This window comes from Symphalangus syndactylus, chromosome 15 (genome assembly GCF_028878055.3).
Source record: "Symphalangus syndactylus isolate Jambi chromosome 15, NHGRI_mSymSyn1-v2.1_pri, whole genome shotgun sequence".
NCBI lineage: Eukaryota > Metazoa > Chordata > Mammalia > Primates > Hylobatidae > Symphalangus > Symphalangus syndactylus.
Genome location: NC_072437.2, coordinates 94,905,000 through 94,928,128, shown reverse-complemented (window position 1 = coordinate 94,928,128; position 23,129 = coordinate 94,905,000). Strand labels below are relative to the sequence as shown.

At 48.1% G+C, this 23,129-nt stretch overlaps 1 protein-coding gene across 7 annotated transcripts in view; it reads left to right on the top strand.

The window, feature by feature from the left end:
• The first annotated feature begins 348 nt into the window (after positions 1–348).
• SLC7A1 (solute carrier family 7 member 1) overlaps positions 349–23,129 on the top strand; it is an 84,919-nt gene continuing 62,138 nt past the window's right edge. Inside the window, exon 1 of one of the 7 annotated variants that reach the window (XM_055244048.2) lies at positions 349–475. The gene's annotated coding sequence lies outside the window, so the exon portion shown is untranslated. Of the gene's footprint in view, positions 680–1,165; positions 1,370–9,159; positions 9,336–23,129 lie in introns of those variants that run through there. The other 6 variants (XM_055244047.2, XM_055244045.2, XM_055244044.2 and 3 more) reach the window with 6 other exon arrangements.

Sequence of the window (23,129 nt, the reverse complement as noted above, 5' to 3'; positions counted from 1 at the left end):
CCCTGGGGCCCGCCGGGAGGGGTTTGGCACGGCCGGACCTGCGGCACTAGTTCTGGCCCGGGCGTTGTGGGATCTGCAGGGGACCACAGGATGCTGTGGCGCGGTGCTCCCAGATTGGCGGAGAAACGGCCACACGCCTACGGAGCTACTGCGAAGGCGAGCGAAGGCGCAGCCCGCCTCCGCGCCCGCCGCGGGAACCCCAGGTTGGGGCGCTGGGCGCGCGAAGACTCAGCCGCCCCGCCCACCAAGGGCGCGTTGGTCCCCGGCCTCAGCCTCTGGGCTGGCAGCCGCCGCCGCGCCGCGCTCCCATTGGTGCCCGGCGATGACGCGGCCGAGCGGGCCAGGGCTGCCTGGTCCGGGGGCGGGCGCGGGGCGCCGGGCGCGGAGTGCGAGGGGCGGGGGCCGGGCGCACTGCTGATGAAACCTGGCGCCGGGACCCGCCAGCCCTCGGCGCCCATTCAGTCCGCGCAGGCAGGTGTGAGCAGCGGGTCAACTACCTGGCGGGCGCGCGCGGCCTCTGGCTCCCGCTAACCGCAGCCTCCACTCCTCTCCCCGCGCGCCGCGCCCCCGCCCCGCCCTGCCCCGCCCGGTCTCCCCAGCCGAGGGTCCGTTGGTCCTTGAGCGCGTCCGACAGTCTGTCCGTCCGCGATCCTGCCGTAGCCCCGCCGCCGCCGGCTCGGTGAGTGCCCGGCCCCACCAACGCAGGGGGCAGCTCCTTGGGCCCGGGTCATCACGGAGGGGGCCCCGGCGCCGCATGGGGCCGCGGGACAGCGGCGCGGGAGTGGCGAGGGCCCCGGCGCCGGGAACGCTGCCATCCTCCGGGAAGGGCCAGGACCAGGGCCGGGCGGGCCCCGGGGTAGGCGCGCGGGGCTGGTGCCCATGCGGCTGTCGCCTCCACGGAGTCCATTTTGGCTCCCTGAAACCGCGGCGTGGTGCATGATGCAACACCGAGTGAGTAAGCGTGGGCGACCTGGCGATGCCTGCTCCGCGCGCCTGTCCGGGGACCCGCGCGCCGCTACGCACGGGGTGGTCGGGGTGCGTAGGCGGGCGGCGGGCACGGGGGCCAGCCTGGGAGGCATCCGGAGCCCGCTGGCGGCGAGGAGACCTTCCCTTACATGGCGCGGTGCAGAGCACCCCGCCCCGCCACGAGGTCCGGGGATGTGTCATCAGCCGTGGGTGGGGTCCCTGCCCGGCCGCCCGGAGGGTGGTCCCGCGGCAGGTGGCCGGCCCGGGGACTCTGCTGCCATCCCCGCCCGGTGGTCGCCCTGACCTAGAGCGCCTGGCCCTCCGCTTGTCCCTAGAACCCGGGACGCGCCGCCTGCACCTCTCGTCTGGGTCCCCAAGATTGCTTCGAGGAAGTCTCCCCTAGGTGAGATTCTTTGTGACCCAGTGTGGCCTGAAAAGGCCGGGTTCCTCAAGCCCTCCACGTGGTTTGGAATGAGAGGAAGTTCTTCCGCCTTTAGCAAGACACCATATTCTCAGGGTGTTCCTTTCTGCATATTAGAAAACTTCCCAGGCATGGGCTGGTCAGAGTCATTCTAAAACCTGCGCGTACACAGAGCGGCGGCTGCACTGTAGCACTACAGCAGCCTGCTGGTTCCGCTCCTGACCCTTTCCAGGGGATGGGGGAACCAGACAGCAGTTGTGTTTGACTTGTGTGACTAGGATAGTCAGACATATGCCTTCAGGAAAAAAAATAAATAAATAACCTACATTTCCCAATACTCACGTCATCACCGCCATGCCCTCATGTGTTGGGTTTTAGTCCAGACATAGTTACCAGATGGTTGAGATTTCAATCCCAGGTGTATCTCCCTAAAAAATGTGCCTTTTATCTTACTTACGTTCGACTAGTAGAATTGTGTACGTCGGCCTCTGGCCGAATGCCCTAATTGTATTTAATTCGAATTATAGTTTATCTGGGATTTTTCCTAACATTTATTGTCCTTTGTGTTTGGTTCAGATAATAGGAAACCATGCTACATTTATTCCTCTGGTATTTTTAGTTGGTCTCAGTGGAAATTATCATGATTTTTATATGAACACACCCTCCTGTTATTAAAACAAAAAGTCTTATTTAAGTCACACGAACAGAATAGAAACTTAGGGGAAAGGTCAACAATAGATTAAAATGGATTTAAAAATAGGTTTAGCATATTACGATCATGTTTAATTATTATAAAGGTAAAATTCAAAGGATGTCAAAGGAGTTTTGAGTAAAGAGGACAGGGCTTAATAAGTAGATCAGAAATGTACTCCCTTGTCTGGGTCTGGATCCTAGAGCCACGTGCTCCTGTGCATATGATTACCAGCTTTAGGTGAAAAAAAAAAAAAAAAAAGGCTTGAAAGACAAGATTGTTGACTTCAGGGAGTTTCAATTTTCTATTTGGTAGAAGAACTCATTCTTTGATGGAATGAAATACATGTTGATTGATTATTCTGGTATGTAGTTTATTTTAACCAAAGTCCATACAAATAGGTAATTATGTTGGAGGGCTCAGAATTATGTCCAATTAAATTAATCCTTTCTCATTATCAACCATGTATTTGGAGGGATTGCTATTAATCCTAGGGACAAATTTGAAATGTGAATAAGTGCATCCTTGTTATGGAGAAAAATATTGTTTCCCTCTAACCTTGGAGATACTTGAGTCTCGGAGTTATCTCTTCCAGAGGCATCTTCAGAGATGCCTATCACTCCACCTGCCTCTTGGTCCTCACTCCAAGCAAGACCTTCCGATGGAATGTGGTGTTTTTCTGTATAGTTGGCCCCTGCAGACCTAGATAGATTTTAAAGGCAGATCCAATAGGATTGGCCGGTGGATTCATGGAAGGATGAGAAAGGTCAAATATGACTCCAAGCACATCAGAGTTGCTGTATTAATGAGATGGGAAGGCTGAGCAAAGAACGTGTTGGATGGAAGAGGGACTTTTTGAAAGTCACAACTGACCTTTTTAGAACTCTCATCCCCAGGGTCAGGGCTGGAAGACGTATCTTCTTGGGGCCCCTCTCAGGTGCCTGCCTGTGTGTTGCAGCCACCCGTCCAGGCTGCTGGCCTCCTTCCCCTTCACCTAGCTTTACTAGCTCCTCTCGCCAAATCTGGGGGGTCTCTTCAGCCTCTGTCTCCTTGCTGCCCCTGGCCTCCGTTTGCTCCCCTGCGGCCTTCTAGTGGGCCGCCTGGTGGTGGGCTTGTCCTGTGGGATAGGGACCCTCCAAACGTGGGGTTCAAAGGTCCTAGGGTATTCCTGGATCTTCAGGACATCTGCCTATCCTCAGGTTTCCCAGGCCTTGGGTGGGGAGGCATCAGATCCCTGGGCAACCTGCTATCCACCCCAGGGTTTAGACCTCTCTTCCAGTGAGGGAACAGAGTAATAGCTTCATTTGTGGCAGATTATCTGCCTTGTGATAAACTTTCGTGGCCTCCCTTTCTGTTTTGCCATAATCTGCCTCCTCCCCACTCCCATACCCAACTACAAAGCAGCCTTGAAAGTAACCACCCCTGTGGTTCAGTGTGGGTCATGATCTGTCAATCCAGGCTTAGTACATTTGCCAAATGGAATTACCAGAAGGATGGGCATCAAACTGGGGAAATTACTTGGTGGCTTGCTAGCCGTGTTCATTTCTCTCCCAAGGCATTCGTTCAGAGGTGCAGCGTTGGCAGACCCGGGGGGTGCCGTTTACTTGGCCCACTGGTTGGGATTTGGTCATCCCAGGAACATGGGCTGCAGAAAAGACATTTCTGGGCTTTGGACCAGATTCTGGCTGGTCTGCGGTTTGCCCCTCCTCCCACACCCAGTGGCTTTCATTGGGCTTTTTTCCTCTAGTTACTGTCAGGAACAGTGGGGAATGGCAGGTATTGCATTTGGTGAACACACTGGATAACTGGAGTCAGAGCCGTGTGACTGAGGAAAGAGGCCTTCACAGCTTCAATGCAGAATGGGATGATTATCTGCCCCGAAACAAAGGATGCTGCTTTGAGGGGAGTTGGGACCAATACTGGGAACAGCACCGCTCCTGGCTTCTCTGGCTTTGCTTCTCTCTGAAGTAATTTAGACTTCGTGAACCTTACATACTGGCTCCATCTGTATATTGGGAGAGCCTGCCCCTCTCAGCCTCATAGTAGTGAAGTTAGGAAGCATGGTCCATAGTGTTCTTTGAAAGAATCAAGGCACCAAGTCCATGCATTTACATTTCTCTCTTGAGATCAGTCGTTTTGTTAGCAGCCTGCGATTCTGACCATGGCAACCAAAAATTTCTGACAGTGGCAACCAAAAATCAAGTGCAAGGAAACCTGGGGGTTTATTTGGAGGTGGGAGAGGATGTCCCTTCTTCTAGTAGGACTATGTCTGGCTACATTGTCTTTCCATTTTTTTCTGATTGTCCCCTTGCCCCCCTCCCTTTTCTGGGGGCACAGATTGCGTGGCAATTTTGTTTCCTAGCTTTCCATATTCCTATACTGCAGTGCTTTCTTCAGAATATTTGTTCAGATCGGGTTCTTGGCTGTGAGGACAACCAGCTGCTTTCCTCTTTCTTTAAAAGTGGATCCCACACTCCCGTGTCCTGCACAGTGAGTTCTGTGTCGTAGAAACCATCTAGCAGTGGTGACTCCGGGAGTGGCCTCTGCTTGGTATGGGGCCTCTGCAACATGAGGTTATGGGGCCTCTATGCTGTGGGGTCAAAGGAGACGTCATGACCCCTACTGGCAGAAAGAGCAGAGCCCCAGAGTGGGTTCCACTTATGGGGTAAGTGTCTTTTCTGAGATATTCCTCGGAACCACATTTAAATTCTTTTTCATATTGTTTGCATAATAATTGGCTTCTAGTGCCTACCTTATAGGACTGAGAGGATTTAAATGAGATAATCCATGTTACGGATTTAACACAGCCTCTGGCACAAGTCTAAATGTTGCGTATAAGTGTCAACTATTATACTGGAAAGAAGGCTCAGTTCCTTGATTTAGGTGTGGGAGAAAAATATGTATATATTTTGAGATAAGGTCACACTCTGTCACCCAGGCTGGAGTGCAGTGGTGCAGTCACAGCTTGTATTAGCCTCCACCTCCTGGGATCAATCAATCCTCCCACCTCAGCCTCTCAGGTACCTGGAACCACAGGTGTGTACCACCACACCCGGCTAATTTTTATTTTTTGGTAGAGAAGGGATCTCATTATGTTGCCCAGTCTGGTCTCAAACTCCTGGCCTCAAGTGATCCGCCTGCCTCGCCTCCCTAAAGTGCTAGGTTTGTGGTCGTGAGCCACTTAGCCTAGCCCTGAGAAAAATAATTTTTATAACAACTTAATTTCGCCCTCTCATTTTACCAAGGCATTAAAATGTTGTGGTCTTTCCTTGGGTGTGTGTCTAAATTAGAAGGGGCAGACATAGTCCCAGGGTGCTGGAGGAGGATGTGTGCCTCTGAGGCATCTGCTGACAGGTTCACCATCCCATCTGGTCCCAGGCCTGAGGGAAGGAACAATAGTCTCTGGGCTGTTTTGGCTCTGACTGCCTGGATGGACTTGAAGCCATCTCTCTTTGGGATCCTGGTGTCTCCCTGAGCATGGGGTGCAGGTTTGCTTAGGTCTCAGACTCACGCACCTTGGGCTCAGTGACTTCTAGGACCCCTGGGAAACAGAGCTCTGAGCCCCTTTCTTAGTGTTTGCTGTGTGTGTGTATGTGTATGTGTATGTATATGTGTATGTGTATGTGTGTGTGTTTTGTGGGGGGCAGGACGGGAGTGACTGCCCTGGCTATAGTCATCCCAAACATTTTGTTCAAATTACTCTGAAGCCCTTGGGTTTTAGAGAAAGCAAAGCTGAAAAGCTGAAACTCTGGGCTGTGTGTTTCCCACCTCACTCATCCCGTGCTTGGGTCAGTAGGATAGGATGCCTCCATACAGGACAGGGGTGGTGGGCAACACCCACCTGGGGGCAGCAGTGGGAAGGCAGGGGCTCATCCTCCCCACAAAGTGGCTGGAGTTGATCTGTTACGAACGTCTTCGAAGTGTCCTTCTCTGCATCTTGTCTGCCTACCGAGTGCCATTAGCCAAAGTCTGTTAGGCCAAGTAGGAACGAAGGGAGGGGCCCCGGGGCTAGGTAAGGTCAATCGTTGCAAGCACTTATTTAGTGCTCACCATGTACTCTGCACTTTATCTATGTTTCATTTGAATCCTCCTAATCACCCAGTGGGGTTGGCCCTTCTGCTTTGACTGATGGGGAGAGGGGGAGGCAGGTGGCCCACGGGCACACAGGTAGGCAGTCAGTGGCAGAGTGAAGATTGGAACCCAGATGTCTGCCTGTACCTGGACTCCAGTCTGTCTCGGGATAGGCCTGGCCTGGCCTGCCCCGTGTACAGTGAGTGGAAGGCAGACAGATCTGAAGCCCATCTGCCTGCATCCCTCTGTTTCTGGCTGAGTCCAGGTGGTGCTGGCACCGGTCACCCGCCCCAATGCTGGATGGCACCCTGCCTCCCCTCTCTTTGCCCTGATTTCCCTCTGCTGTCTCTGAACGCAGGTCTTCCCCACCCAAGTCCAGGCACCTGGCACAGCGGGAGCCCTGAGGTCCTTGGGGCAGCTGCGTTGGGACGTGGCCAGTGTCAGGAGCTGGTGTGTGTGACAGAGGCTGGGCTGCATTCTTTCTGGGTCAGTAGTTTGGCATTTACATCACCAGCCTTTGGCTGGATGCCATGCCTATTGCCCAGACCACAACAGAGCCTTGTTTGATTTGTCACCATCCAGCCATGCCCACACTCCACCTCCATCTCCACCTTGTGGAAACCAGAGACTGTTCGTAGGGGAAAGTCAGCTTCCTTTTCTGTATTCCATCCTTCTTAAGGCCAGTGGCCGCTGTCATCCTGCCCTTGGCTTGGCTTTGCTAATTTCTACAATATCTTGCGGAGGTGCCCCCTTTCCTTAGAGGATGCATCTTTAACACTCTCAGAGAGGCTGGGGCAGGAGCTGTCCACACCAGGGCCTGCAGCAAGGGCCCATCTTCCCTAAAGTGACTTGGGTGTGTCTTCGTGGCCCGCAGCTTTTCCACAGTGTCAGGGACGCCTCCTGCCCTCCCTTGGGATGAGGCCTGGTCCAGGAGCTGGGGGCGTTAGGGTGCAGTTTCTGGGACCCCATGAAGGCCCCCTGGGAAAGACTGGCAGTTAGAGTTAGGAGAACTCTTCCCTCACCCCTTTTGCCCTTCTCCTTTTCCCCTTTTCTTTTTCAGCAGTTTTTGGATAACGTTTCAAACTTAAAGAAAAGTTGCAGAGGCCAGACATGGTGGCTCATGCCTGTAATCCCAGCACTTTGGGAGGCCGAGGCAAACAGATCACTTGAGGCCGGGAGTTTGAGACCAGCCCTGGCCAACATGGTGAAACTCATGTCTATGAAAAATACAAAAGTTAGCCTGGTGTTGGTGGTGCATGCCTGTAGTCACAGCTACTCGGGAGGCTGAGACACAGGAATCACTTGAACCTGGGAGGCGGAGGTTGCAGTGAGCTGAGATCACACCACTGCACTCCAGCCTGGGTAACGGAGTGAGATACTGTCTCAAAAAAAAAGAAAGAAAGAAAAGGAAAGAAAAGTTGCAGGAGTGCAAGGAACTCCTGAGTACCCTCTCTCAGATGCACAGGTGGTTTATGTTTTGCCTCCTTCCATTCTCTCTCCACCCACACACAAACTCACATGCACACAGACACATACATTTTTTTCTGAACCATTTGAGAGTAAGCCGAAGACGTCATGCCCTTTTATTTGCCCTCTATACTTCAGTGTATATTTCCTAAGAACAAGGACCTTCTCTCACATAACCACGGTACAATAGCAAAGTCAGGAAATTTAACATTAATACAACCCTGCGATCTAGGCCACAGTCCATATTTGACTTGCAGTCGTCCACATAATGTCCTTTATAGCTAAGTGTTTTTGGGGAAGGAGTTGTGCAGTGTGGGGGTTCTTTCAAAAGAGCTGTAATTTTCTACCTCATAAGCCTTTTCAAGAAAAAGTGTTTCTAAAAGTTAGAATGTTTATTGTGGAAAATTTGGAAACTACAGAAAATTAAAAGAAGGAGAAAATAAAACCCATTCATAATTCCAGCTCAGACTGAGTGATCAACCAGAAAGGTGGTGGGAAGACTTTCTCCTTCAGCTCCTTCAGCTCTGGTGACCTGGCCACCCAGACCCGTGGTCCCTCCACCACCCACACACTAGCCAGGAGCCCCGCAGCCGAGTCCTGGGGCTGTGGGAGGAGCCGGCCCCTGTCTGGAGCTGGCGGTCTTTCATGCTCCTGCCCACCCCTTGGGCAGGTGCCCACCGAGCAGGCGGGCTTAACCAGCCTTGGTGGTGCCTTTGTGGTGCATATCCTCCGGGTGGGGAAGGGTGGAGATCCTTAATAAATATCCAGAACTTGTTTGAGACTTGAAAAGAAATGTTGCAGGCCCACTCTTGTCTGGTCTATACCCCTTGCTTCCTGGACTTGGCAGAGGTTAAGGATGGGGCCTGGAGCGTGATTGAGGGAAACAGCACTGGCCCCGTATCAGTGAGCTCTTGGATGTTTCATGTGGTTGTTAGACTTGCCTTTTAATGAGCCTCTTGGCCCCTACCAGTGGGCTACGGAAGAAATAAAATGTGAAATTTTGCCATGTGAAGTTTGCTGTTTGCCAATGACTGTGCTTCTCAAAAGTTCCTAGGGAAAGGTTTTAAAACTGGTGCAGGTAGTGAAGTTTGGATCTCGCTTCCCTGCTTAGTCAGCTGAGGTGGTCCCTTCGCCATAATAGCTGTGACTGAGAGTGGCTCTCCCCTTTCCTGGCCCAGAATGGGGTCTTTGCTAAGCGAGTCTGGTTTCTGGAAGGATTTTGTTCTTAGAAGCTACTACGTCATTGTCCTCAGCTCCCCATCATGTGTACCTCAGTTTCCCTGAACTGTAAGTCTATGCTATGTGTGAAAACGGGCCTCTGAAGGTCATGATCAAAAGCCTTGAGTATTTTTCCATGTGTTTGTTTTTTCTACTCCGGCCCCAGACCCTCTCCTTGAAGGAGCTGGCCTTGAGAGTGACTTCGGTGGGCAGCCGCCCAGACTCCACACACCCCGCTGAGTCCACGTAACGCCCAACCTGGACGGGCCAGAGCTGAAGGGCTACTCTTCAAAGAAACCCTTTGAAGTGCAAACATTTCCTTTCCTGAAAAGAAGGGAAATTGAAATGAAAACGTATTGTTCTGTGCAGACAATGTTCTCTTCGATCAAAGAGGGAGTGGGGCTTATAAAGGGAGATGCACAAATCAGAGCTTGATGTGGCCAGTGGTGTGGACGTGAATATTCATCCCTGTGGAGGAAAATAGTGGGGTCTCTGAGATTCGTAAGATTGTATTTTCCTTTTTTTTCTTCTTTTTCCTTAAGGCTCTGAATCTAGGTCTAACGTTCTATTTAATGATGTCTCTCCTTTGTGTTTTTATCTTGTGGTAAGCATTTGGGAGTGTCTTTCAGTAAATCGTGATACCATTTCCATGTTAGAATATTATGTAGCCAGTAAGAATGGTGTTTTCAAAGAGCATTTCATTTTATGGGAGAAACTTTAATGTTAAACGTGAAACCATCTGGGTGCAATTTTCCATGTTCGGTGTTATCTTAATGAGATAGATGTATTTGCACAGAAAGAAAAGACTGGAAAAATTGGACTTTGTTTTTCTCACTGCAGTGTTTGTGGCACCTAAAATAGTGCTCAAGAAATATTTATTGAATGATTATTCTTATAATAAGTAAAACTATTTAAAGGAGGAATGTCTTTGAGCTAATGTTTTGGCAGGTGGATGGGACAATATATTATTTTAAGTTTCTGTTATAATTTTGCCCTGGCAGCTCAGTTCTGGTGGATTTTGTTCTTTGGCACACATATGTACCCCATTTTGCACTTTGGTACAAATTATACTGTGAATGGGTGACGTTGACATTTGTATTTTTGGAAGAATCCGGTTCTACTGAAATCAGAGTATCAGAATGTTGCCTTTTTCCTAATGTTCCCAGATGGGGTAGAATTACAGTTTCTTCTTACTTACTCTGTAGCTAAGGAAGCTTTGGGCCAGTTTGTCTTGTCCTGTGGTTGAGAATTTTTGCCTGATTTGCCCAAGGTTTCTCATCCTTGAGCATCCAAGGCTACCAAGATACACTGTTCATATGTCGTCCTGGTTTCTAATGGATAGTTATCTAAAAATGCAGCTTCCCATTCTTACCTGCACTGTAGGTTAGCTTGGAAGATGTCCATCCCTGGTCTCAGTGGTCTTGTTCAGGGAGGGTGACTGTCACAGCTGTCCTTTCCTCTCTGGTGAGATTGTTTCATTCCTCCTTCAGGCACTTGGGATTCAGAGCCCTGTTGGCTGCCTCTTCTGTACTGTCAGCTTAGCACAGGATTCTGGAAGCCCGGTGCTGGGAAAGCCTTTCTCTGGGCTGTTTGGGATGGGACTACTGGTTACCCGCACACACTGGTACTCACTGGGTGTTCCCGAGGATGGCAGTTTTTAAACCTCTTTGACAGCAGTCTACAATAAGAACTAAATTTACATTGTGATCAAGTACACACACAGAGGCACACATACTGATATATAGATAAAATGAAAATTTTTATGAAACAGTACTCATTTTTACTGTCTGTGATACACTGAGATAATTTTTATTCTTTTCTACTTCATTACAAGATAAATTCCTGGTGGCAACTTGGAGTTTGCGAAACACACTAGGTTTAGACATATGAGCCACACCTCACCTGCAACTCCACCGCGTTGTCCTGAATTTCTTGTTCACTGCTGGCACTAGGGGATGGGAGTCAATTTCCATCCAGACCAGTTAGGGCAAAGAAAGTTGAAGAGTCGAGGTTTCTTTTTGTGGTGATTTGAGGGTTTCTGACTGAAGGGGACATTATTCTCTGTGATGATGCCCAAGAAAGTGACTAGGTTTTCAGGGCAGACCTGTGTGAATTCCCCAGTGTGGTTTGCTTATGCAAACTGGGGTATCTGTCCTTAGTTAACCTGACACAGTGGTGTCCCAAAGGTGGCCTGGTCAGGCTGTATGTGAGCTTTTAGAAATGGGCCATACGTTTATTAATTTCAGTGCTCTGATTTTCTTTGAGTTTATTTTATTCAGTGTGATGCGACGAAGAACCTATCTGAAAGAGTTAAGGATTTTTGAGAAGAAGAGTGAGAAAAGATACTCATAGAAATGTTATTTTTTGACTAAATCTGATGGGTTAAAATCGAACGGTATTGAAACTATATTAACAATAGCAGCCATACCATTAAATAGTTCTTGAAAAGGTTGGATGGATTTTTGCTTAAGAAATGCTTGAATGTTTTTTCTTTTTTTTTCTTAGAAAATAAATGTCTTTAAGTCTGTGTATATAATTCACAAAACAATTGTAAATCAAGGGAATTGACTCTGCCTAACAAAGGTACAATGACAGAACTAGAACAAGATAAATGGCCTCATTTATTGAAACAATGTGCAAATGTCTGTCCTTGTTCTTTGGAAGTTTCTTTTATTTACTATGCTTCTCAATAAAAATAAATTTGTTGTGAGAACTCAGAGTACTTACTTTACAGTATTCTTAAAAATTCATATAGAAGTTACAAATATTGGCCAGGTGCAGTGGCTCATACCTATAATCCCAGCACTTTGGGAGGCCGAGGCAGGGAGATCACCTGAGGTCAGGAGTTCGAGACCAGCCTGGCCAATATGGTGAAACCCTGTCTCTACTAAAAATGCAAAAAATTAGCTGGGCGTGGTGGCGCAGTACAGCTGCCAAGTAGCTGTAGTCCTAGCAGAGAGCTGGGTCCCAGCTACTCGGGAGGCTGAGGCAGGAGAATCGCTTGAGCCCAGGAGGTGGAGGTTGTAGTGAGACGAGATCGTGCCATTGCACTCCAGCCTGGGCAACAGAGTGAGACTCCGTCTCAAAAAAAAAAAAAAGAAAAAAAAAGTTACAAATATTACCACCACCATTGTAGGTATTTGAGAAGAAACCTCATGAACTTGATCTGGTGCTGTTATATATGTTAATGTTTGAAATAAATGAGGACTGTGTTATTGCAAGTGTACCACACTTCCCCCGCAAATCTATAACCTCACAGTTTCAGCAGCTAGGTTTTTTTTTTTTTTTAACTTTTGTTGGAAGACATTTCTTTTTTCAGATTGCTTTCTTTCCAGAGGGCAATCTTGGGAGAAATTAAGCAAGAGCATTCATTAGTTCTTTGAGTAATTTTATTGAACTGGGAAGAATGTCTGTCTTGCTGGTCTCAGAGTTTGATACAATTAGAATTTTAGAAAATTATCAGATCTAATTTGTGCTGGGATTCAGGCCTAATTACTGAAAGACCCTGTGGTCTGATGAGTCAAGGTGAGGGCGTTGCCGTCTCATGTTTCTTGGGTGATTTGGAGTAGGGCAGTGGCCAGGGGAGGAGAAAGCTCTCTGCACAAATCCAAATCACTTTCCTGCGGCTCCTGATTGCCCGTGAGTGATCCTGTGTGGAGCATCTGCAAGGGAGGTCTTGCTGAGTCACCCTGCATAGAGTTTGAGTTGCTGGAAGAGTTGAAGTCTACTAAGAGCTGCTGGCCTTGACCCACAGAGGTCCCAGCAAGAGTCTCTTTCCAGCAAAGTGTCCTGCTATGTGAAGGAAGAAAGCACGATTCTGCCCTGGGGAGGCACTTGGGAGCAGGGACAGAGGGAAAGCATGGGTTTCTCAACACGATGCTTTGTGGGAGCAAGCAATACTGCCCCATGTCCAAATGAGCAGTGACTCGAACATTTGAGTTCCCTTCCCTTTTCCTGGAATTGCCCTTGTTGCTAGACTTCCTTGAAGGAACAGAACTGTGGGGGCACACTTTACTGTGCATGCGGGCATGGGTGTGGGTTCCTTTATGGTTCTAGGGTGGGGCCTGAAGGCCACATTGCTGCCAGGTCTAGACCTAACGAAGGGCCTGCACCTAAAGATGCAAGCTGTGTAAAATAAAAGGTTAAAAAGTTAAACCTGGGGGGAAGACTAACTGGAGCGTATTGTTTCTGGAAATGTAGCACACAAAGCAGGAAACATTTCCATTGTAGTTGTGTACATTGGGTGCATTTTGTAACATGACTGTTCATTATGACTGTTACTCCTTCATTGCTATCTAAAGAGCATGTAGGTAGGTAAAGTCATATGGATTGGGCAGAAGTGGCAGTAGGGGCGGGATAAGTAAGGATAGAAGGAACGTATCTCAGCGAGTGTGCAAGTTAAGTACTTGGCATAATATAATAGTGCCTTTCATATCCTAAGGTCATACTGTGGGTATCTTTAAACTGTCTAGACCACACGTGCGTACAAATCCTCCCCTGGGGATCTCCTGAAATGCACATTCTGATTTGGTAGCTCAGGGAGGGGGTCTGAGAGATTGCATTTCTAACCAGCTCTCAGGGTCACTTGGAGTAGCCAGTACCTCCAGAACTGCCGGAACCTGGAACAACTGCAGGGAGACTTGATCTGCCCATTAGACCACATCTCTCTGAGGGTCTCGGATGCCTGTGTCTTTGTGCCTCCTGTACCAAGAGCAGTGCCTGGTATGAAGTAGATGCTCAAAATGATCTTTTCAACTCAACTGAAGAGGCTGCTGTCCCAGAGCCCATTTACGTTAGTGGACTTGGGACGGCAGGGGTGTGGTGGCCCAGTCATAGCCTGTGCACTCATTCTGGCCCAGCTTGGTTATTGCTTTACAGCCATCTGCAGATAGGATGTGCAAATTTGGCAGCAGAGGCGGGGCTCCTGGCACCAGCAAGGAGTGATAGCCAAGGGCTTGGCAGTGAGGACAAGGACAGAACACCCATGGAAGAGAGGCAAGAACTCAGTAACTACTGCCGTCAGGGATAATGAGCCGAGTGGCAAGCAGCCCTCCTCATTTCAGGAGGTCTGTGTTGTACACCCACATGCAACTCTGTGCCTCAGTTTCCTCATATGAAAAATGGAGAAACTTACAGTCCCCCTCTTGTAGGTTATATTAAGGATTGAAGCTTTTAGCACCTTGCCAGGCTTAGCACGAGAGTGCAATAAACATGAGTTGCAATTAGGATTGGTGTGTAAAGGGTTAAGCCCCAGCCTTCAGGGAGGTTTCTCCCAGAAGAAAAATCCCATTCCTGAGGTTGCACAGAAATGTGTTGGTATTTTCCTGCTAAAGGAGTAGGTGTAAATTAACATGCAAAGTGATTCCTCCAGAAGGCTGGGGGTGGTGAAATGGGCGAAGGAGAGGTTGCTACTTGTTCCTCATCCTCAGGAAATTCTTAATGGAAGAGGCGGATGTCAGGAGGTTTCTAATTACCGGGCAGGCGAGGTGGGAGATGAACCTGTCTTGGAGATGTGCCTCAGGGGCAGGCATGGCACTGCCAGAGCTAGCGCTGGGGTGAAGTTCCAGGGACCCTTGCCCGTAAGACCTTAAACCAGAATGCTACTTAGAGTGGACGGCACACGCTTGGATGTATGCTCCAGTGTTTAAGCCTCTTTGCAGCTGACTTATATTTGGTTCTTTAAAAGTCTTAGAAGTGGCTGGCTAAAGGTAATGGGGTGCGCAAGCATGGCTCCCGCACATCTCTGTCACCCCAAAGGTGCTGGGCACGAGTATTCAGGGAAACCTTGGCTGTGTCTGACCTATGTTTACTTCAGAGCTTTATGCCTAGCACAGGGGTTTGCACGGGGACACTGAAAGTAAGAAACGAGAGCAAAGTAGATCGGTCTCTCGGAAGGCTTTGAAGGGGGCCCAAGCTTCTGTGTTTTCTGCAAACGCCTTTGAAAACTCCCAGTACATTCCTTGATCAAAATGGTTTTCTTGTACCTTCTCACAGGGGGAGAAGCGACGGTGGGGGCGGGGTCGGGATGTCATGGGAATGGAGCGTTCTTAAGCTCAGTTGTATGTGATTTTTATTTTTCTCTGTTGCCTGATTCATTAATTCATAAACTCCTTTAGAAGGCTAAAGAGTTCATCAGAAATATCCTATTTCTGTTAAGTAGCATAGAAACATGTTATTTACATTTTTCTTTAAAACTCAGAACTTGAGATCACTTCTGTAAAATGTGAGCCAAGGCTGGCCCTTCTCCGAGAGGCTCTGGCGGTGGTGGGAATGTGGGGTTCAGGGGATAGAGGGCACTTGCGGTTTACCCTGTGACTTTGGGTAGCTTTTGAATTTTTGAGCCATGCGTGTATTGCCTTTTTGAAAATCCCATCATGGCGTTGCTTCTTTGGGGAAATCTGATTTCGTTTGTATGGTACTTCTTGCAGGAATGTAGAGGGTAGCTTTTAATCACCTTCTTAACACTTTTCAGTCTCTAGAAACTGGCATATTATTCATTTGCCTCAGCAGGCGTTAAGATTAACAATATATTCCATGGGTGAAACTTTGCAATTGGGCCCAGGAATAGTCTCTCTGCTTTATCACCTTGACGGAGAGAGAAAATCAATCAGGTAAGGAGACATGTCTTGATTGTTTAGTGAAGCAGCCATGTGAGGAAATTAAGACTTGTTTCCAGGTGTGAAAAAGGCCTATGAAGGAGGAGGCTCTGCCAGCCATTGAAAGTGTGTTCTCCGCATGTGTTTATGTATTGTCTGGGCCTGAGGAGGGGTAACATGGAACAGATCTCAAAACAGGGAGGCAGTTATGAAGGCACTTCTTCTAAGTGTAGAAAAGCAGAGAGGAAGCACGGTGTAGGAGTCCTGGACTCTTAACAGAGCTTGAAGTACCTTGGAGCCTGAGAGCCCAGACATGTCCCCTCTGCTGTCCCCTCCTGCCTGGCCTCGGAAGTCCTCCTGGGGACTTATCACACTTGCTGCATGGCAGTTCCCGGATTCACTGGCCCCTCAGCAGTCACAGCCTGGCGTTAGAGAGACCTTCACCCCACAGGCTCAGCCATGGACTCATGTGATCCTGGGCAAGAGGCAGGTACTCCAGGCCACATTTTTTGCCTTGGGGCTCTGAAGAGCTTGCACTAAGATGCTATCCTCTGTGAGGTTTCCAGCCCTAAACAGGAAGTCAGGGACATTCCATGATTATGGATTCGCCAAAGAGCTCTGAGCAGTTTGGTGGCCATGCTGTGAAAGTGGATGTTGAGTGGGAACGATCACGATCAGATCTAGTAGGAACAAAGGGTCTGGTAGGAGGACGATGACAGAGACCTCTACTAGAGAAGTGTTACTTTGCCTGTGTTAGCCCAGAAACATTGAGCAGGGCACCAGTTCGACCAGAAGGAGCAGAATGGCTCCCGTAAAAATAAAAAGCACTTGGTACCAGCATGCATGTGGTCCACCAGGTTTGTGCCCCATCAGAGGAATACTCCGGAGGAACTTGGGCCATTCAGAATAGTGTATTTCCAATGCAGCTCTGGAAAGAGTGAGCAGTCATGGACCAAACATTTCATGGTCTGATGAAAAGCTAGTGGATGCTGGCCAGGTGCGGTAGCACTTTGGAAGGCCAAGGTGGGTGGATCACCTGAGGTCAGGAGTTTGAGACCAGCCTGGCCAACATGGCGAAACCCTGTCTCTAATAAAAATATAAAAAAATTAGCCAGGCAGGGTGGTGTGTGCCTGTAGTCCCAGCTACTCGGGAGGCTGAGGCAAGAGAATCGCTTGAACCCAGGAGGCGGAGGTTGCAGTGAACCAAGATTGCGCCACTGCATTCCAGTCTGGGCAACAGAGTGAGACTCCACCTCAAAAAAAAAAAAAAAAAAAAATGCTAGTGGATGCTTATCCATTCATGACAGGGGCAGCCATTTCCTGGTGTCAGATCCCTGGCCGCGGTGTCCTGTTGTGCGGGGCGCCTCAGGTGGAGTTTGGAATGTCGGGATAGGCCATGAGAAGTTTCAGTTCCATACTATCTCACCAGGGAGGAAGCCTGAGAGAAGTTATTTTTCAAAAGAGTTAGTGAGCCATACACATCAAAATATATACAGGCTTCATCAAAGGAAAGAGACCCAGCTTGAATTGAGGATGAGGCATTTCCACAGCAGAGTCTGGCCGAAGCTCTGTGTTGAGATATCTAGAGAGAGCTGTCTGCTGCCTGAAAGGTTTCTTTTAGAAAACCCTTCATGGTGGCACCACTTGTATCTGTTTCTCTTCTGCCCTCCTGAGGAACATACTTTTCCCCAGTGGAATGAAGAAAAAGGCAATATTAAAAGATGTGTGAGAGCGAGAGTTCTTGCCTGCCGCCAGGCCCCGCCTGTGGAGAGAAGGGCAGGGCTGTGGAAAGAGGCCTTGGCTCTGAGAACAAGAGGAGTCATTAAAGTCTGTGGCTTTTGACAGGCTGTGACAGGGAGCCGAGGTATTGAGGGATCACGTTTCCAGCATTGGTGGATCCTTAGTGGGCTTGGAGCTCTCAGAGTACCCAGTGAAAAGGCACCGGGCAAGAGCTACCCGGGGTGCCCGGTTGACCCAGTAGCTCGCCGTGTCCTTTCCAGGAAGAAATAGTTCAGAGCGGATTGTGCCAGATTTGCGTTCCTCTCTGCAGCCTTTCCAGGGATCCTGAACCACGGCTGGGGTCTGGGTAGACTCAGCTGGGGACAGATGGTGGACACCCGGCACCTTTCCTGGGCCTCACAATGTTTGCCCAAGGTCCTTTAGGTTTGCCTTAGCAGATGTGATCCTGCCGATGACAGGGTATTCTTATTTACACTTACAGATGTGTGTGTATTAAAATAACACGCCCTTGGATTGGACAGAGCACATTCGGCTGTGCCACTGAGTTCACGTAAGGTTTGCAATAGGACAAAGGATAGCAAAGAGTTCAATTTGCAAAAAAAAAAAAAAAAAAAAACTTCAGTTGTGCAGCCCAAGTTCAGATGTCTTAAATATCTGCTCTCTGGACAGAAATCTGATAAGGGTTGTGCTAAAGGAGAGGGGAAATCTCATTTGCCAGCCCCCAAGAAGGCTTGGCTTTTGTTTGGGGATGGCAAGGACTTCCTAAGAGGGTTGACTGACAGATCCCGAAGATAAGAGTAAGAGATGCCCTCAGAGTCTCCAGTGCCACAGGCCACAGCAAGGAGAACCACAGACGTGACCAGCTCTAGAAGTCAGCACGTGTTCCTTGTCAGAACTTGCAAATGTTTGTTTTAGAGTAAATGAAAAGCAAACAGGAGTTTCCACAGCTGGTGACAAACTGACCCAAGCAGAGGGAGTGGAGGAGGAGAGGGTTCTCGGACTCCAGAAGAACGTGGTTCTCCGTGGTTGCCTAGCACGCGGGGGCTAGTGGTGCTTGGGGTGATCACAAATCTTTTGCAAATGCTATCATGGGACATGCCAGCCGACAAAGCCTGCTTTGTGAGCTCCTCCAAAGACAGGACACTCGGCCAGAGGCGACTGAGGTTGACCAAGATATTATTTCTTGTGATCTTGGCCCTCCAAATACAGGCTATGTGGCATTTCAGCGAGGAGCAGGACAACTTGGTGGCCAAGAGGCCCATCAGAGCTGCCTGGCTTGCATTCTGCACATCATTGTCAAGCAAATTGCAGCCCCAGCATGGACACAACTCTCCTGGAGCCAAATTTCAGATTTCCCTGTTCTCCAGGGAAATCTCTCCAGATTTCCCTGTTCTCCCTGTTTTCCACCTGTCCCCCTTTACTTGGGACTTCCCAGAGCCACATGCCCAGAAGACACTGCCACTCTTCAGTTAGTGTCGCTTCTCCTGCACTGGGCACCCAGCTTCGTCCACAGCCTCACCAACCCCCTCACCAGTGAGATACTTGGAGCTGACTGGTGCATTTGGCTCCAACTGTGGGAGCCTGCTGAATCTGGCGCCTGGCTCTGGCTAACCCTGACCCAGTTGGGTGGGAGTTCAGAGTCAGAGCTGGATGCCAGCCCGGCCACCAGCTTGAGGTGTGGAGAAAAGCCCCAGACATCTTCAGCAACAAAGTGGCTGGCAGAGAAGGTGGCTGCTGAGGTGCAGGGAGAGGAAGCCCCTGCCCCATCCGACCATTGAGTTCACTGTACCTTTTGCCGATTCAGGCTACAGTAAAAGACCTTATGCCAAATTTCATTTGAATTTTAGAATTGACCTTTTGTTTCACTCTGGATAAAGGAATTTGTAAACTTCTGTAGTGATATTTAAATTTAGGTGATTAAAAAAAGACAACCAGCGATGGAGGTGACAGGCTAGGACCAGGGCCCCTCTGACCCAGAGCTACCTGAATGGGAAGAGGAGCAGAGGTGTTGGCGCCAGACAGACCTGGGTTCTAGCGTGGTCTCTGGTACTGAGCAGCTGTAGGAACCTGCTCCAGGCCTTCCTCTGCCCACTCGCCTGGTGCCACCTTCCGGGGTGTCTGAGAACCGAGAAATGGTTGGCCAATTCTCAGTACAGAGCTGCGCATTTATCAGTTGGGCAGCAGATAACAGTTTCCTTTTTTTTTCCTCCTCATTCTTTCATTTAGTTTTAAATGGCACTAGAGATGGTGCATCTGTTGTCCTGGAAGCCCACAGGGCATTCATGGAACAAGGCTGCTCAGCAAATGAACAGACCAAGTGGACCATTGGGATGGCCCAGACATCCTGTCCTGTCCCCTCCTTCTCTCACTTTCTGCAGCTCCACCAAGTATAGGTTTGATTTGAACTTGGTACTATTGGTGTCAGCCTTTGGAACGTAGGGAGAGTATGACCCTGAGAAACAGTGTACAATGCAAGTAACTGATTCCCAATTTCAACACCATGTCAGTTGCATTACCTAGTTCTCTGCTGTTAGAAAATTGTTCAGTCTTATCTGAATATAGTTTGTGTGGTTCTTCCTACCTGCAGGAAGCTTTAAATTTCTTTTGTTTTCTTTCCTTTTTTTTTGTTTAGAGACAGGATCTCATACTGATGCCCAGGCCGAAGTGCAGTGGCGTGATCACAGCTCACTGCACCCTTAACCTCCTGAGTTGAAGCAATCCTCCTGCCTCAGCTTCCCGAATAACTGGGACTACAGGTGCATTCCACCACACCTGGTTAATTTTTTAGAATAGTTTTTGTAGAGACAGAGCCTTGCTATGTTCTCCAAGCTATTCTCAAACTCCTGGCCTCAAGGGGTCCTCCTATTTCAGCCTCCCAGAGTGCTAGGCTTATAGGCATGAGCTACCACACCTGGCCTAAATTTCTTGATAACTCTACCAGTTATCAAGCCATGTGTTCATGTTCTTGTTCATGTGAGCACTAAGCAACATTAAGCATTAATGATATTTGGTGAAAATTAATAAAAAATGTCCTTTCAGCTCTGAATGGGGAGCTCTGTAGGCCTTTCTGGAAGTTGCAAGGCAGGGGCAGGTGACCACAGTGGACACTCATGTCCCTCAAGCAGGGATAGAAATCTCTTTCTTTGGGCCAACTTTGAAAAAGTTTGTACTGTATTGAAAACAGACTACATTTGAAATCTAAACTTTTTAGACATTGGTATGAAAAACCTTTAGTTTAGTTTGTACATAGACTTACTTTTAGGCTCATTGTTAACTGTGTCATAAAATACCTAAAACTAGATATTTTAGGGGATTCAGGGGCAGAATATGGCACATTTGTTTTATGACAAGTAATATTTAATAGCATATCCAAGAGCTAAATACACCTTTAGGTCAGACTCTTATTTAAGTTTGTAAATTCTAAAGTTGGGTCCTTTAGCACAAAGGAAAGTTTACAGAAGCAAAACAAGTAAAGGTTTCTTTTAAAAATTCAAAATATACTGGGGATTTATCATAAGTTAGAAGCAGTATACAGTACTCGGCTTTTAAAACTATGTCTTCTTCTTTTTTTGTTGTTTGAGTTTACTGTTTTGAGAAGATCTGCCTGGGCATTCTTCCAGCACAGATCAAGAGAAATTGGCACTGGGTAGAATAATACCTTTATGTATAAATTAGAAAATCATGGTGTTCTTAGATGTTTGTTTGATTAAATGCTCCTGTAACTAAAGAACAGTTGCAACGGTTACACAAAGGGGCCTAGAAAAAGTGCCTTCTGAACAAGATTAGCTTGAGTTTAGGAAGTGGTAGCTTTTCTTCTCTGCTTTATTTTTGTGAATCTTAGCATATGCTTCATTAGGTGGAACAGGTGTTTTTGTTCATTTGTTTGGTTTGGGCCCAGGACAGATACTTGTGATTTGTGCTGTAAATAATCCTCTGCTGACAGACTGGTTAAAAAGTAAAGAATATTAGCTACTCCGGCCGCGCACTGTGGCTCATGCCTGTAATTCCAGGACTTTGGGAGGCTGAGGCAGGCGGATCACTAGGTCAGGAGATCGAGACCATCCTGGCCAACATGGTGAAACCCTGTCTATACTAAAATACAAAAAAATTAGCTGGGCATGGTGGCGTGCACCTGTAGTGCCAGCTACTTGGGAGGCTGAGGCAGGGGAATTGCTTGAACCCGGGAGGCGGAGCTTGCAGTGAGCTGAGATCATGCCACTGCACTCAAGCCTGGTGACAGAGCAAGACTCTGTCTCAAAAAAAAAAAAAAAAAAAAAAAAAAGCATTAGCTGCTCCAGTGAGTGCTACGAAATGTTAAGGTTTACCCTAGACCTTGGCTTTCCATTTTTATGTAAGATTTCAAATTTCAAAACAGGCTCTTTGAGAAGACAGCCTCCATTCATGTATTCATTTGTTCCACAGGTATTGGGTGAGCTCCTACAGGTGCTGGCACTGACTTTCCCAGGTTCTTGCCCTTAGGGGCCATAACTCCCACAGATGAGTTCGTGTTCTTGGTCATGTGAGCACTAGGCAACATTAAGCATCAATGATATTTGTGAAAATTAATAAAAAATGTACTTTCATCTCCGAATGGGGAGCTCTGTAGGCCTTTCTGGAAGTTGCAAGGCAACTCCCACAGCTAGAGTGATAACACAGGCAGTTGGCCAAGAACCCTGTTTTTTAATGATTAAGTGAACGAAAGAGAATGTCACACTCTTACCATCTATCTTCATCCCTTTGTAAACTAAGCTCCTACTATTCTACTAAAACCGCTCACAATTGCAATTTCCTCTCTCTTGAATTAGACAATATCCTGATATCTTCTCAGTCCTCACCCCCTGTGGTGTCTCTGAAACATTTAATGTGGTTGGCCATTCCTTTCTACAGATTCTCTCATTTTCTGGGTCTGTTGAAGGAGGCTTTCTTCATGTACAGCATGTGAGAGAGCTTGTCAAAGAATGGAGTCATTGCTTGTTAGTAGCTGGATATGCAGAAATGCCTGTGGAAGTCAGGGTTCATGGTCTGCGGCTAGAAAGGTGCTAGGCAAAGGGGAGGTGTTCAGGGCTGAGGCCTGAGCTGTCAGTACCAAACTAGGGTTACCAGGGTTAGCAAGAAAAATACTGGATGCCCAGTTAAATTTGAATTATAAATAAGCAATGGATACTTTTTAGTATAACTTTTTTATACCAAAAGATTATTTGTTGGCAATATTTGGGACATCATTGTGATATATTTGGGGCATACTTACATTAACCAATTGTTGCTCGTTCACATGAAATTTAGATTGAACTGGGCAGTCCTATATTTGATCTGACAGCTCTTTGCTAAGTTACCATCGAGTCACATTGTCTTTTGTGGCTCCTAGTGCACTTTGAAAGGGGAAGACGTGGGCCTTAAGGCAGACACACAGAGTCAGACACTCTCTGGCTTTAGAGAAGTCCGTCTGCCTTTGGACTCTAGAATTGCACCTCCCCATCATTTGTGTGCTACTTCCTCCATCAGCTCCCAGAATGTGGTGTTCCCCGTGATTCTGGTAACAGCTGCCTTCTTTTCTCCCAGGGACCTCACTCCCGGCGACACGTGCCTCTGGGTGTGCTCCACATCCAAGTTCCTCGTTTCAGATTCTCACATCCCCACCTGCTTGCCAGACAGTTCTATCTGTTCTATTGGACACAGGACGTGTGGCAAGACTGCTTTTTGATCCGAGGATATTTTGACTGTCATTTAGGAATATAAATATTTTATCAGATATATGTCGTCACCAAAGAATTTTTTGATGACAGTATTGTCCTGAGTGAACTTCAGTTTAAATCGTTGTGTTTTTAGAGCACAGATAAACCATTTACATTTTTCATGTTTCATGACGTTTTTCTCTCCAGGATAGATTATTTGCTCTCTACATTTTCAAGAAAGATTTCTTGTATTTACCAGCCACTTGTCTGTGGCAGATCTGACGGCT